The sequence below is a fragment of the Ranitomeya imitator genome, chromosome 1 (genome assembly GCF_032444005.1).
Source record: "Ranitomeya imitator isolate aRanImi1 chromosome 1, aRanImi1.pri, whole genome shotgun sequence".
Classification (NCBI taxonomy): Eukaryota; Metazoa; Chordata; class Amphibia; order Anura; family Dendrobatidae; genus Ranitomeya; species Ranitomeya imitator.
Window position 1 is genome coordinate 431,649,221 of NC_091282.1, and position 13,776 is coordinate 431,662,996.

A 13,776-nucleotide genomic window follows, 5' to 3' on the forward strand; every position below is an offset into this window, starting at 1 on the left:
TCAGCTGTAGGAGATGATCGAATGTATTGAAATGTGAAGTTGCCAAGTTTGACAAACTGTTTCCAAAAAATTCATCACCAGAAAATCAATTCACCATGAATTGCAATACTACAAAGCCTCCAACTGTCCTGAAAAGACATGTGTAACACTCTGAGGTCTCCTAGGACTGTATCCAACCCATTTCAAGCACTTTAACAAATCCCAGCCTTAGTAAAAAAAGGTCCTCACTATAGAAACTGAGGGTAATACAGTAGTAAGCAACTATTAAGAAACACAAATGCACGAACAGCCGAGAAGGGAAACTATGGAACTGCAGGAAAAATAAGATTCTCCAGTGATAAAAATGATGTATGTATAAAACTTTGCATGTATTTACAAACTTTAAAATCTGGTATTTTCTTCAAACCACAGATAATTCAGTAAACCAATGAGTTGTTTTACCGGATTATCTGTTGTTTGCTGAAAGTACCAGATTTTAAAGTTTGTAAATGAACGTGATGTTTTACAGTATGTGTACCTTATTTTCACCTATTGAGAATTTTGTTTTTCCTGCATGAAAAAACACAGCCCACTGGAAGACTTTTCATAAAAAGCCCAATAATTATCCCTCTTAGTCATTAGTGATCAGTCAGATCATTCTTTGCAGAATATTGGCTCAAACTGATGGTGTCGCTGCCAGAGGTATCATCATCCTGCTGTGACCAAGACGAGTGATGAGCAACATATTTCTCAACGCCCTCTGCTTCCTTTCCACTTCCTGTATGAGATAAAGGAGGTCAATTTTGGCCTGTGTTTTGTAGTTCTAACGCCCAGACAGCTGGTGCAAATTGTAGTGAGGGTGCATCTGCTACTACTGGCGGTTCCCACATTCTTAGCCATGGTATGGGTGCTTTTTCTTTTACGCTACCCCATCCATTGCGACTTTTTCTTTTACTATACATACTGTACAACACTATAATCAACATTACACACTCTTTTCAACCCCCAATTATGCAACCGAAGCAAAACAAAATGTAAAAAGAAATGCTAGATAGGTAGGCAGATACATGTGCAGAAATCAATGTATTATGCATGAAGAAAGAAATTTGTAATTGTAATTCAAATGCTGTAGGACAGATTCCAGCTGCACCCTATCACCGATCAAACCCATTGAGCCTGACACTGCTGTTGGCATTTCTCTGCTCTCCCTCCTCTATCATTTGCATCTCTTTATTATTCACTGACTACTACTCTCATCTTCTTCCCTTCTCCAGTTGTACAGCAAATTACTGTCTGGAGTATTTGTCCAATATTTTAGAGCTTTTTCTTCCTATACCTCTAGTTGAGCTGTGAGTTTTGATGTTCTTTCACTATTTGAAATCACCCCAAAATGGTTGTTGCATTCCCTGCCTAGGCTTTTAGAAAAGTTAGGATAGTCTCTCCTGATTGGCTGCACTTTAGTATTAGATTGTTATAAAATAATAATAAATTGCAATCAAGAACTTTCTGTAGAATAAAATAGCATAGGAGGAAACTGCTACTAGATTGCCCAGGACTGGATCATGCTCCACAAAGAAAGAACACGTGCAAAATAAAATCTTGATACATACTTTTCATGTGTTGGACACATTCACCATCAAATTATGGTATATTGTAGATTTTTTGCTCACCAGAGATAGATGCTTTTTACAAAGTCGTTACTTGCATCAGCAAACATGATTTGTGAAGAAATCGTCAGTTCTTTCAGTGTAAGAAAAGTCAAGTGCGCAAATAAAATGATAGTGAGATCCAGGATCTACAAATCCAATACTGTCATTCAATATTTACTTCCAATTGTCAGTAACGCATATGGTCTACCAAAGAACTGTGATATTCACAAATCTCAGATGTAAATGTAGATTCATAATTATTGTGTGTGGTATGTAGATGTGGATAGTGTCAATGAGGATTTCTTTTTTGACATATGAAAATAAAATACATGCATACATGTAATGCATATATACATATACATATCCAATATATGTACATATATATATATATATATACTGTATATATATATATATATATATATACTAGCTGAAGAGCCCAGCGTTGCCTGGGCATAGTAAATATCTGTGGTTAGTTATAGCACCTCACTTCTCTTATTTTCCCATCACGCCTCTCATTTCCACCCTCACATCTCTCATTTTCTCTCTTACACCTCTCATTTTCCCCCTCACTCCTCTCATTCCCCCCTAACACTTGTCATTTCGACCTCACATCTGTCATTTTACGATCACTCCACTATTTTCCCTCACTCCTCTCTTTTTGCACTCACGCCTTTTCATTTTCACCTCACACCCCTCATTTTCACCTCACACCTCTCATTTTCCACTCAGTATATACATGTTTGTCATATCCCTTGTATATAGTATACACCTGTATGTCATCTCCTGCATATAGTATATACCTGTATGTCATCTCCCCTGTAAATAGTATATACCTGCTGTATGTCATCTCCTCCTGTATATTGTATATACCTATGTGTCATCTCCTCCTGTATATAGTATATACCTGTATGTCATCTCTTCTGTATATACTATATACCTGTATGTCATCTCCTATATATAGTATAAACCTGTATGTCATCTCCCCTGTATATAGTATATACCTGCTGTATGTCATCTCCTCCTCTATATACCTATGTGTCATCTCCTCTTTTATATAGTATATACCTGTAAGTCATCTCCTCCTTTATATAGTATATACTTCTGTGTCATCTGCTCCTGTATATAGTATATATCTGTATGTCATCTTATCCTGTATATAGTATATACGTGTGTCATCTCTCCTGTATATAGTATATACCTGTGTGTCATCTCCTCCTGTATATAGTATGTGCCTGTATGTCATCTCCTCCTGTATATAGTATATACCGGTGTGTCATCTCCTCCTTTATATAGTATATTCTTCTGTGTCATCTGCTCCTGTATATAGTATATATCTGTATGTCATCATCTCCCTGTATATAGTATATACCTGTGTGTCATCTCCTCCTGTATAAAGTATATACCTGTGTGTCATCTCCTCCTGTATATAGTATATATCTATGTGTCATCTCCTCCTGTATATAGTATGTACCTGTATGTCATCTTCTCCTGTATATAGTATATACCGGTGTGTCATCTTCTCCTGTATATAATATATACCTGCGTGTCATCTCCCCTGTAAATAGTATATACCTGTGTGTCATCTCCCCTGTATATAGTATATACCTGTGTGTCATCTCCCCTGTATATAGTATGTACCTGTATGTCATCTCCCCTGTATATAGTATATACCAGTGTGTAATCTCCTCCTGTATATAGTATATACCTGTGTGTCATCTCCCCTGTATATAGTATATATGTGTGTGTCATCTCTTGTATATAGTATATACTTGTATGTCATCTCCTCCTGTATATAGTATATACCTGTGTGTCATCTTCCCTGTATATAGTATATATGTGTGTGTCATCTCCCCTGTATATAGTATATACCTGTGTGTCATCTCCTCCTGTATATAGTATATACCTGTGTGTCATCTCTCCTGTATAAAGTATATATCTGTGTGGCATCTCCAGTGTATATAGTATATATCGGTATGTCATCTCCTCCTGTATTAGACCACGTTCACACGTTATTTGGTCAGTATTTTTACCTCAGTACCTCAGTATTTGTAAGCTAAAGCTAAATTGGCAGCCTGATAAATCCCCAGCCAACAGGAAGCTCTCCCCCCTGGCAGTATATATTAGTTCACATGTCATACACATAATAGACAGGTCATGTGACTGACAGCTGCCGTATTTCCTATATGGTACATTTGTTGCTCTTGTAGTTTGCGACTTTTGTGTTTCGACTTTTATGTGGCGAGGTTGGTTTATATGTGGTGAAATGTGTGCTGAGGGTGGTATATGTGTTCAAGCACGTGGTAGTGTGTGGCGCAGTTTGTGTGTGTTCATATCCCCGTGTGTGGTGAGTATCCCATGTCGGGGCCCCACCTTAGCAACAGTACGGTATATACTCTTTGGCGCCATCGCTCTCACTCTTTAAGTCCCCCTTGTTCACATCTGGCAGCTGTCAATTTGCCTCCAACACTTTTCCTTTCACTTTTTCCCCATTATGTAGATAGGGGTAAAATTGTTTGGTGAATTGGAACGCGCGTGGTTAAAATTTTGCCTCACAACATAGCCAATGATGGGGTCCAGATGTGTGACTGTGCAAAATTTTGTGGAAAAGCCATCTGTAAAGCTATCTGTAAAGCCAAATATCAACATTGACATTACAGAATATATATATATAATTTATTTTTAGGTTTACAAATATATGCCTATGTTAATTGTCATAGCAGACAGCTGACAATAATATTTAATGAAACTCAAAAGTCTTATCTAATTAGAAGTAACTACAGCATGTTAGTATATAATTAATATAACGTATTATGTTGTGTAGAGGGATTATTTGACTTATCACTTATCCAGTGGTGGGACCACCACCAATCTTTATCACTTATCCTGTTGATAGGTTGATTGTTAAGACAATCCCTTTAAGTAAGACTATTTGCACATTGACAATAGTCATCACTGCCTTTGCTCAATTCAATTTCAGGAGATTTAAGCAGGACAACGTGAGTTGACCACATGGATCCACAATAAGTCATAGAGATTAATAGATGCATGTGTCTCACACAGTTCACACCCCATAGAAATCCTACAAACCTGTTCTTTCAGGCACCTGATTTTCAAAAACAGCTTTGACCTTGTGAGCAGGATAGCTTTCCTCCCTTGCTACAAACTGCCTGGTCCTGCCTAGAATATATTACAGAGGTACCAATGGTCACATTATATTGTTGTCAGTTGTGCCAATATATGTGTTAGGGGTCGAGTTCCCGCCTCTGCACAGGGGGAATCTCGGGCCATCTCCGCTGCGGTCTCCCATTCTTCTTCTGCCGCAGTGGAGCCTGCTCTGTGGAGACGTCAGTCCCAGCGTCTCGCTGAGTCTGACTCTGTACAAAGAGTTACTGCTGCTTTTCCTGCTTCTGCCATTGAAGTCAGTGCTGGGCAGCGGCAAGCAGACGCTTCTGGGACTAAGTCCTGCTTTTCTCGTTCTGAGCATGCCCAGAGTAAGATTTCTCAGTGGAGATCGAGGGTCACATGATCAGATACTGAAGCTAAGGCCATTGGTCCTTCAGGAAGGTCCTGTAGGTGCTCACGCTCTGTGGCAGCCTCTCATTGGTCCTTCTAGGAAGGTCCTGTACGTGCTGCAACTATTTAAGCGTTAGTATTGTTCTTTGTTATGTGTTTTGCGCCAGTGTGGTCACGAGAGAGTGTGTTCAGGGACCCGGCTGAAATAAGCCCCTAGAATGCTGGCACCGCTGGCGAGGCGTTTGTGTTTGTATGTATTCAGGGACCTGGCTGAAATAAGCCCCTAGAATGCTGGCACCTCCGGTGAGGAGTTTTGTGTGCATGCGTGACTACTGACTGCTCTCTGTTTGGGCAGTTAGCCTGTGCCTCTGTGAAGTCTAACAGGGCACAGTGCTTTGCTTTCACGGCTACTCGGTGAATTAACTGAGTTAGTCCATACCGCCATATAGTGCCGCCGTTTGCTAGCAGCAGGTTCTCCTGCACAGTGGACCCCGGGCTCCAAACGCACCAATATCAATAAAAACATCTCTATTTACTCGGTGCAATCCGCTAGCCCTAAGAATATGTATATGTGTTTTTCTACACATATATATATATATATATATATATATATATATAGTCATGTGCTAGTATTTGTTGAAGTATAAGTAAATTAAGGAAATTATGCAGCTGTTTGAAATTTATTAAGACTGACTTACCTTCTGTTGGCGATCAATAATAATTCAGTGAGGGTCTACAACAGCTGTTTGTCGGAATAGCTATGTTCCAGCGCGTGCCATGTTCCCTTCATTGTTAGCTAGGCAAAGTTATGTACCTTTGGTAGCATCTATGCCAGGTATTACTGCTCACTACAGCTTTGTACCATTCAGGTGGATGGGACCGAGCTCTAATATCAGACACAACCAGTATAAAGTCCAGGGCGCTGCCTGGTAAACAATGAAGTGGGGGCTGTGCTCACCGGTGATCCGGCTCCTAGAAATGTTTGGGAGTGAGCCCCCACCAATCTAATATTAATGGCCTAGCAATCTTTAAAAAATGGATAAACCATTTCATTTCATATAAATAGTTTGATATGGAACCATATGTACAGGCATTTTCAGAGAATTCAGACTATTGAGATTTTTAGTTAGTGTAATATTAATATTTAACCCCTTTACCCCCAAGGGTGGTTTGCACGTTAATGACCAGGCCAATTTTTACAATTCTGACCACTGTCCCTTTATGAGGTTATAACTCCGAAACGCTTCAACGGATCCTGGTGATTCTGACATTGTTTTCTCGTGACATATTGTACTTCATGATAGTGGTAAAATTTCTTTGATAGTACCTGCGTTTATTTGTGAAAAAAACGGAAATTTGGCGAAAATTTTGAAAATTTTGCAATTTTCAAACTTTGAATTTTTATGCAATTAAATCACAGAGATATGTCACACAAAATACTTAATAAGTAACATTTCCCACATGTCTCCTTTACATCAGCATAATTTTGGAACCAATTTTTTTTTTTGTTAGGGAGTTATAAGGGTTAAAAGTTGACCAGCAATTTCTCATTTTTACAACACCATTTTTTTTTAGGGACCACGTCTCATTTGAAGTCATTTTGAGGGGTCTATATGATAGAAAATGCCCAAGTGTGACACCATTCTAAAAACTGCACCCCTCAAGGTGCTCAAAACCACATTCAAGAAGTTTATTAACCCTTCAGGTGTTTAATAGGAATTTTTGGAATGTTTAAATAAAAATGAACATTTAACTTTTTTACACAAAAAATTTACTTCAGCTCCAATTTGTTTTATTTTACCAAGGGTAACAGGAGAAATTGGACCCAAAAAGTTGTTGTCCAATTTGTCCTGAGTACGCTGATACCCCATATGTGGCAGTAAACCACTGTTTGGGCGCATGGGAGAGCTCGGAAGGGAAGGAGCGCTATTTGACTTTTCAATGCAAACTTGACAGGAATTGAGATGGGACGCCATGTTGCGTTTGGAGAGCCACTGATGTGCCTAAACATTGAAACCCCCCACAAGTGACACCATTTTGGAAAGTAGACCCCCTAAGGAACTTATCTGGATGTGTGGTGAGCACTTTGACCCACCAAGTGCTTCACAGAAGTTTATAATGCAGAACCGTAAAAATAAAAAATCATATTTTTTCACAAAAATTATATTTTTGCCCCCAATTTTTTATTTTTCCAAGGGTAAGAGAAGAAATTGGACCTCAAAAGTTGTTGTCCAATTTGTCCTGAGTACGCTGATACCCCATATGTGGCAGTAAACCACTGTTTGGGCGCATGGGAGAGCTCGGAAGGGAAGGAGCGCAGTTTGACTTTTCAATGCAAAATTGACAGAAATTGAGATGGGACGCCATGTTGCGTTTGGAGAGCCACTGATGTGCCTAAACATTGAAACCCCCCACAAGTGACACCATTTTGGAAAGTAGACCCCCTAAGGAACTTATCTAGAGGTGTGGTGAGCACTTTGACCCACCAAGTGCTTCACAGAAGTTTATAATGCAGAACCGTAAAAATAAAAAATCATATTTTTTCACAAAAATTATATTTTTGCCCCCAATTTTTTATTTTTCCAAGGGTAAGAGAAGAAATTGGACCTCAAAAGTTGTTGTCCAATTTGTCCCGAGTACGCTGATACCCCATATGTGGCAGTAAACCACTGTTTGGGCGCATGGGAGAGCTCGGAAGGGAAGGAGCGCCGTTTGACTTTTCAATGCAAAATTGACAGGAATTGAGATGGGACGCCATGTTGCGTTTGGAGAGCCACTGATGTGCCTAAACATTGAAACCCCCCACAAGTGACACCATTTTGGAAAGTAGACCCCCTAAGGAACTTATCTGGATGTGTGGTGAGCACTTTGACCCACCAAGGGCTTCACAGAAGTTTATAATGCAGAGCCATAAAAATAAAACAAAATTTTTTTCCCACAAAAATTATTTTTTAGCCCCCAGTTTTGTATTTTCTCTAGGGTAAGAGGAGAAATTGGACCACAAAAGTTGTTGTCCAATTTGTCCTGAGTACGCTGATACCCCATATGTGGGGGGGAACCACCGTTTGGGCGCATGGGAGGGTTCGGAAGGGAAGGAGCGCCATTTGGAATGCAGACTTAGATGGAATGGTCTGCAGGCGTCACATTGCGTTTGCAGAGCCCCTAATGTACCTAAACAGTAGAAACCCCCCACAAGTGACACCATTTTGGAAAGTAGACCCCCTAAGGAACTCATCTTGATGTGTTGTGAGAGCTTTGAACCCCCAAGTATTTCACTACAGTTTATAACGCAGAGCCATGCAAATAAAAAATATTTTTTTTTCCACAAAAATTATATTTTAGCCCCCAGTTTTGTATTTTTCCAAGGTTAGCAGGAGAAATTGGACCCTAAATGTTGTTGTCCAATTTGTCCTGAGTACGCTGATACCCGATATGTGGGGGGGAACCACCGTTTGGGCGCATGGGAGGGCTCGGAAGGGAAGGAGCATCATTTGGAATGCAGACTTAGATGGATTGGTCTGCAGGCGTCACATTGCGTTTGCAGAGCCCCTAATGTACCTAAACAGTAGAAACCCCCCACAAGTGACCCCATATTGGAAACTAGACCCCTCAATGAACTTATCTAGATGTGTTGTGAGAACTTTGAACCCCCAAGTGTTTCACTACAGTTTATAACGCAGAGCCGTGAAAATAAAAAATCTTTTTGTTTTCCCACAAAAATTATTTTTTAGCCCCCAGTTTTGTATTTTCCCAAGGGTAACAGGAGAAATTGGTCCACAAAAGTTGTTGTCCAATTTGTCCTGAGTACGCTGATACCCGATATGTGGGGGGGAACCACCGTTTGGGCGCATGGGAGGGCTCGGAAGGGAAGGAGCATCATTTGGAATGCAGACTTAGATGGATTGGTCTGCAGGCGTCACATTGCGTTTGCAGAGCCCCTAATGTACCTAAACAGTAGAAACCCCCCACAAGTGACCCCATATTGGAAACTAGACCCCTCAATGAACTTATCTAGATGTGTTGTGAGAACTTTGAACCCCCAAGTGTTTCACTACAGTTTATAACGCAGAGCCGTGAAAATAAAAAATCTTTTTGTTTTCCCACAAAAATTATTTTTTAGCCCCCAGTTTTGTATTTTCCCAAGGGTAACAGGAGAAATTGGTCCACAAAAGTTGTTGTCCAATTTGTCCTGAGTACGCTGATACCCGATATGTGGGGGGGAACCACCGTTTGGGCGCATGGGAGGGCTCGGAAGGTAAGGAGCATCATTTGGAATGCAGACTTAGATGGATTGGTCTGCAGGCGTCACATTGCGTTTGCAGAGCCCCTAATGTACCTAAACAGTAGAAACCCCCCACAAGTGACCCCATATTGGAAACTAGACCCCTCAATGAACTTATCTAGATGTGTTGTGAGAACTTTGAACCCCCAAGTGTTTCACTACAGTTTATAACGCAGAGCCGTGAAAATAAAAAATCTTTTTGTTTTCCCACAAAAATTATTTTTTAGCCCCCAGTTTTGTATTTTCCCAAGGGTAACAGGAGAAATTGGTCCACAAAAGTTGTTGTCCAATTTGTCCTGAGTACGCTGATACCCCATATGTTGGGGTAAACCCCTGTTTGGGCACACAGGAGAGCTCGGAAGGGAAGGAGCACTGTTTTACTTTTTCAACGCAGAATTGGCTGGAATTGAGATCGGACGCCATGTCGTGTTTGGAGAGCCCCTGATGTGCCGAAACAGTGGAAACCCCCCAATTATAACTGAAACCCTAATCTAAACACACCCCTAACCCTAATTCCAACGGTAACCCTAACCACACCTCTAACCCTGACACACCCCTAACCCTAATCCCAACCCTATTCCCAACTGTAAATGTAATCTAAACCCTAACCCTAACTTTAGCCCCAACCCTAACTGTAGCCCCAACCCTAGCCCTAACCCTAGCCCTAACCCTAGCCCTAACCCTAGCCCTAACCCTAGCCCTAGCCCTAGCCCTAACCCTAGCCCTAACCCTAGCCCTAACCCTAGCCCTAACCCTAACCCTAGCCCTAACCCTAGCCCTAACCCTAGCCCTAACCCTAGCCCTAGCCCTAACCCTAGCCCTAACCCTAGCCCTAATGGGAAAATGGAAATAAATACATTTTTTTTTATTTTTCCCTAACTAAGGGGGTGATGAAGGGGGGTTTGATTTACTTTTATAGCGAGTTTTTTAGCGGATTTTTATGATTGGCAGCCGTCACACACTGAAAGACCCTTTTTATTGCAAAAAATATTTTTTGCAATACCACATTTTGAGAGCTATAATTTTTCCATATTTTGGTCCACAGAGTCATGTGAGGTCTTGTTTTTTGCGGGACGAGTTGACGTTTTTATTGAAAACATTTTTGGGCACGTGACATTTTTTTATCGCTTTTTATTCCGATTTTTGTGAGGAAGAATGACCAAAAGCCAGCTATTCATGAATTTCTATTGGGGGAGGCGTTTATACCGTTCCGCGTTTGGTAAAATTGATAAATCAGTTTTATTCTTCGGGTCAGTACGATTACAGCGATACCTCATTTATATCATTTTTTTATGGTTTGGTGCTTTTATACGATAAAAACTATTTTACAGAAAAAATAATTATTTTTGCATCGCTTTATTCTCAGGACTATAACTTTTTTATTTTTTTGCTGATGATGCTGTATGGCGGCTCTTTTTTTGCGGGACAATATGACGCTTTCAGCGGTACCATGGTTATTTATATCTGTCCTTTTGATCGCGTGTTATTCCACTTTTTGTTCGGCGGTATGATAATAAAGCGTTGTTTTTTGCCTCGTTTTTTTTTTTTTTTTCTTACGGTGTTTACTGAAGGGGTTAACTAGTGGGCCAGTTTTATAGGTCGGGCCGTTACGGACGCGGCGATACTAAATATGTGTACTTTTATTGGTTTTTTTTTTTTATTTAGATGAAGAAATGTATTTATGGGAATAATATTTTTTTTTTTTTTTCATTATTTTGGAATATTTTTTTTTATTTTTTTTACACATTTGGAAATTTTTTTTTTTACTTTTTTACTTTGTCCCAGGGGGGGACATCACAGATCAGTGATCTGACAGTGTGCACAGCACTCTGTCAGATCACTGATCTGATAGGAGTGCAGGCTGCTTCACAGTGCCTGCTCTGAGCAGGCTCTGTGAAGCCACCTCCCTCCCTGCAGGACCCGGATCCGCGGCCATCTTGGATCCGGGGCTCGAGCAGGGAGGGAGGTGAGGAGACCCTCGCAGCAACGCGATCACATCGCGTTGCTGCGGGGGGCTCAGGGAAGCCCGCAGGGAGCCCCCTCCCTGCGCGGTGCTTCCCTGCACCGCCGGCACATCGCGATCATCTTTGATCGCGGTGTGCCAGGGGTTAATGTGCCGGGGGCGGTCCGTGACCGCTCCTGGCACATAGTGCCGGATGTCAGCTGCGATAAGCAGCTGACACCCGGCCGCGATCGGCCGCGCTCCCCCCGTGAGCGCGGCCGATCGGCTATGACGTACTATCCCGTCCAGGGTCAGATAAGCCCAGGGCACCTCGACGGGATAGTACGTCTAAGGTCACAGAGGGGTTAAATATATATATTTGCCAGTGTAGCAGATTTCTTGAAGTTGAAAATATATCTATTAGTAGAAGCAAAGCCCCAAGGGCAAAGAAGCGATCATAAGAGATGCTGAGCGCTTGATCAGACAATTGCTCTGATTGTTAAAATCGCCCAAGATAAAGTAGAATAAAGAAGTATCCGCGTTATAGGCCAAAGCTCTGTTCCAGGCTTCTGCTCTGTTAATCCTCTGAGTTACATGAGTCACAGTCGTGATTCAGAGATTACTGAATGATGGAACAGGTCTTAGAAATCTAGTCTTTGCATATTGTAAATATTGCACAGAAGAAGCACATAGGATTTGGGCAGCTGACATTTCGAATCACTTATTAATTAATATATTCACATGATAAGATAAGCCACCGCCATGAGTTCAGTTGTCAGGCTTAACTTAGTTCAGATCTTGGTTTTGCCTCGGCTCCTCTGTATATATATTTAGGATAAATGCCATTGGGAAAAGCTGAAAATGTCCTACAGTTTTATTCTTCCTCTAAACAGTATCAAATATTTGTTTCAATGTGCAGTTTATTGAATAGCCATAGATGGAGTTAAGCATCTATGCGCTTTGTTAGCGTGCATATTGCAGGCTGCTGCCATATTGAAACAGAATATATTTGAAACTGGATGTGAAGAAATCTTTCAGATGTCCCGTTTATTGCATACTTGTCAAACTAAATGGTTTCTGATCTTTAAGCAAATGAAGTATTAAACTACAGTTAGGGCCAGAAATATTTGGACAGTGACACAAGTTTTGTTATTTTAGCTGTTTACAAAAACATGTTCAGAAATACAATTATATATATAATATGGGCTGAAAGTGCACACTCCCAGCTACAATATGATAGTTTCCACATCCAAATCGGAGAAAGGGTTTAGGAATCATAGCTCTGTAATGCATAGCGTCCTCTTTTTCAAGGGACCAAAAGTAATTGGACAATGGACTCTAAGGGCTGCAATTAACTCTGAAGGCGTCTCCCTCGTTAACCTGTAATCAATGAAGTAGTTAAAAGGTCAGGGGTGGATTCCAGGTGTGTGGTTTTGCATTTGGAAGCTGTTGCTGTGAGCAGACAACATGCGGTCAAAGGAACTCTCAATTGAGGTGAAGCAGAACATCCTGAGGCTGAAAAAAAAGAAAAAATCCATCAGAGAGATAGCAGACATGCTTGGAGTAGCAAAATCAACAGTTGGGTACATTCTGAGAAAAAAGGAATTGACTGGTGAGCTTGGGAACTCAAAAAGGCCTGGGCGTCCACGGATGACAACAGTGGTGGATGATCGCCGCATACTTAATTTGGTGAAGAAGAACCCGTTCACAACATCAACTGAAGTCCAGAACACTCTCAGTGAAGTAGGTGTATCTGTCTCTAAGTCAACAGTAAAGAGAAGACTCCATGACAGTAAATACAAAGGGTTCACATCTAGATGCAAACCATTCATCAATACCAAAAATAGACAGGCCAGAGTTTAATTTGCAGAAAAACACCTCAAGAAGCCAGCTCAGTTCTGGAAAAGTATTCTATGGACAGATGAGACAAAGATCAACCTGTACCAGAATGATGGGAAGAAAAAAGTTTGGAGAAGAAAGGGAACGGCACATGATCCAAGGCACACCACATCCTCTGTAAAACATGGTGGAGGCAACGTGATTGCATGGGCATGCATGGCTTTCAATGGCACTGGGTCACTTGTGTTTATTGATGACATAAGAGCAGACAAGAGTAGCCGGATGAATTCTGAAGTGTACCGGGATATACTTTCAGCCCAGATTCAGCCAAATGCTGCAAAGTTGATTGGACGGGGCTTCATAGTACAGATGGACAATGACCCCAAGCATACATCCAAAGCTACCCAGGAGTTCATGAGTGCCAAAAAGTGGAACATTCTGCAATGGCCAAGTCAATCTCCAGATCTAAACCCAATTGAGCATGCATTTCACTTGCTCAAATCCAGACTTAAGACGGAAAGACCCACAAACAAGCAAGACCTGAAGGCTGCGGCTGTAAAGGCCTGGCAAAG

General features: G+C 41.1%; 1 protein-coding gene across 1 annotated transcript in view; it reads left to right on the forward strand.

Moving 5' to 3' along the window:
• The window catches only part of TRPM3 (transient receptor potential cation channel subfamily M member 3), a 783,591-nt gene that overhangs the window by 483,408 nt on the left and 286,407 nt on the right, over positions 1 to 13,776 (forward strand). The window lies entirely within an intron of this gene.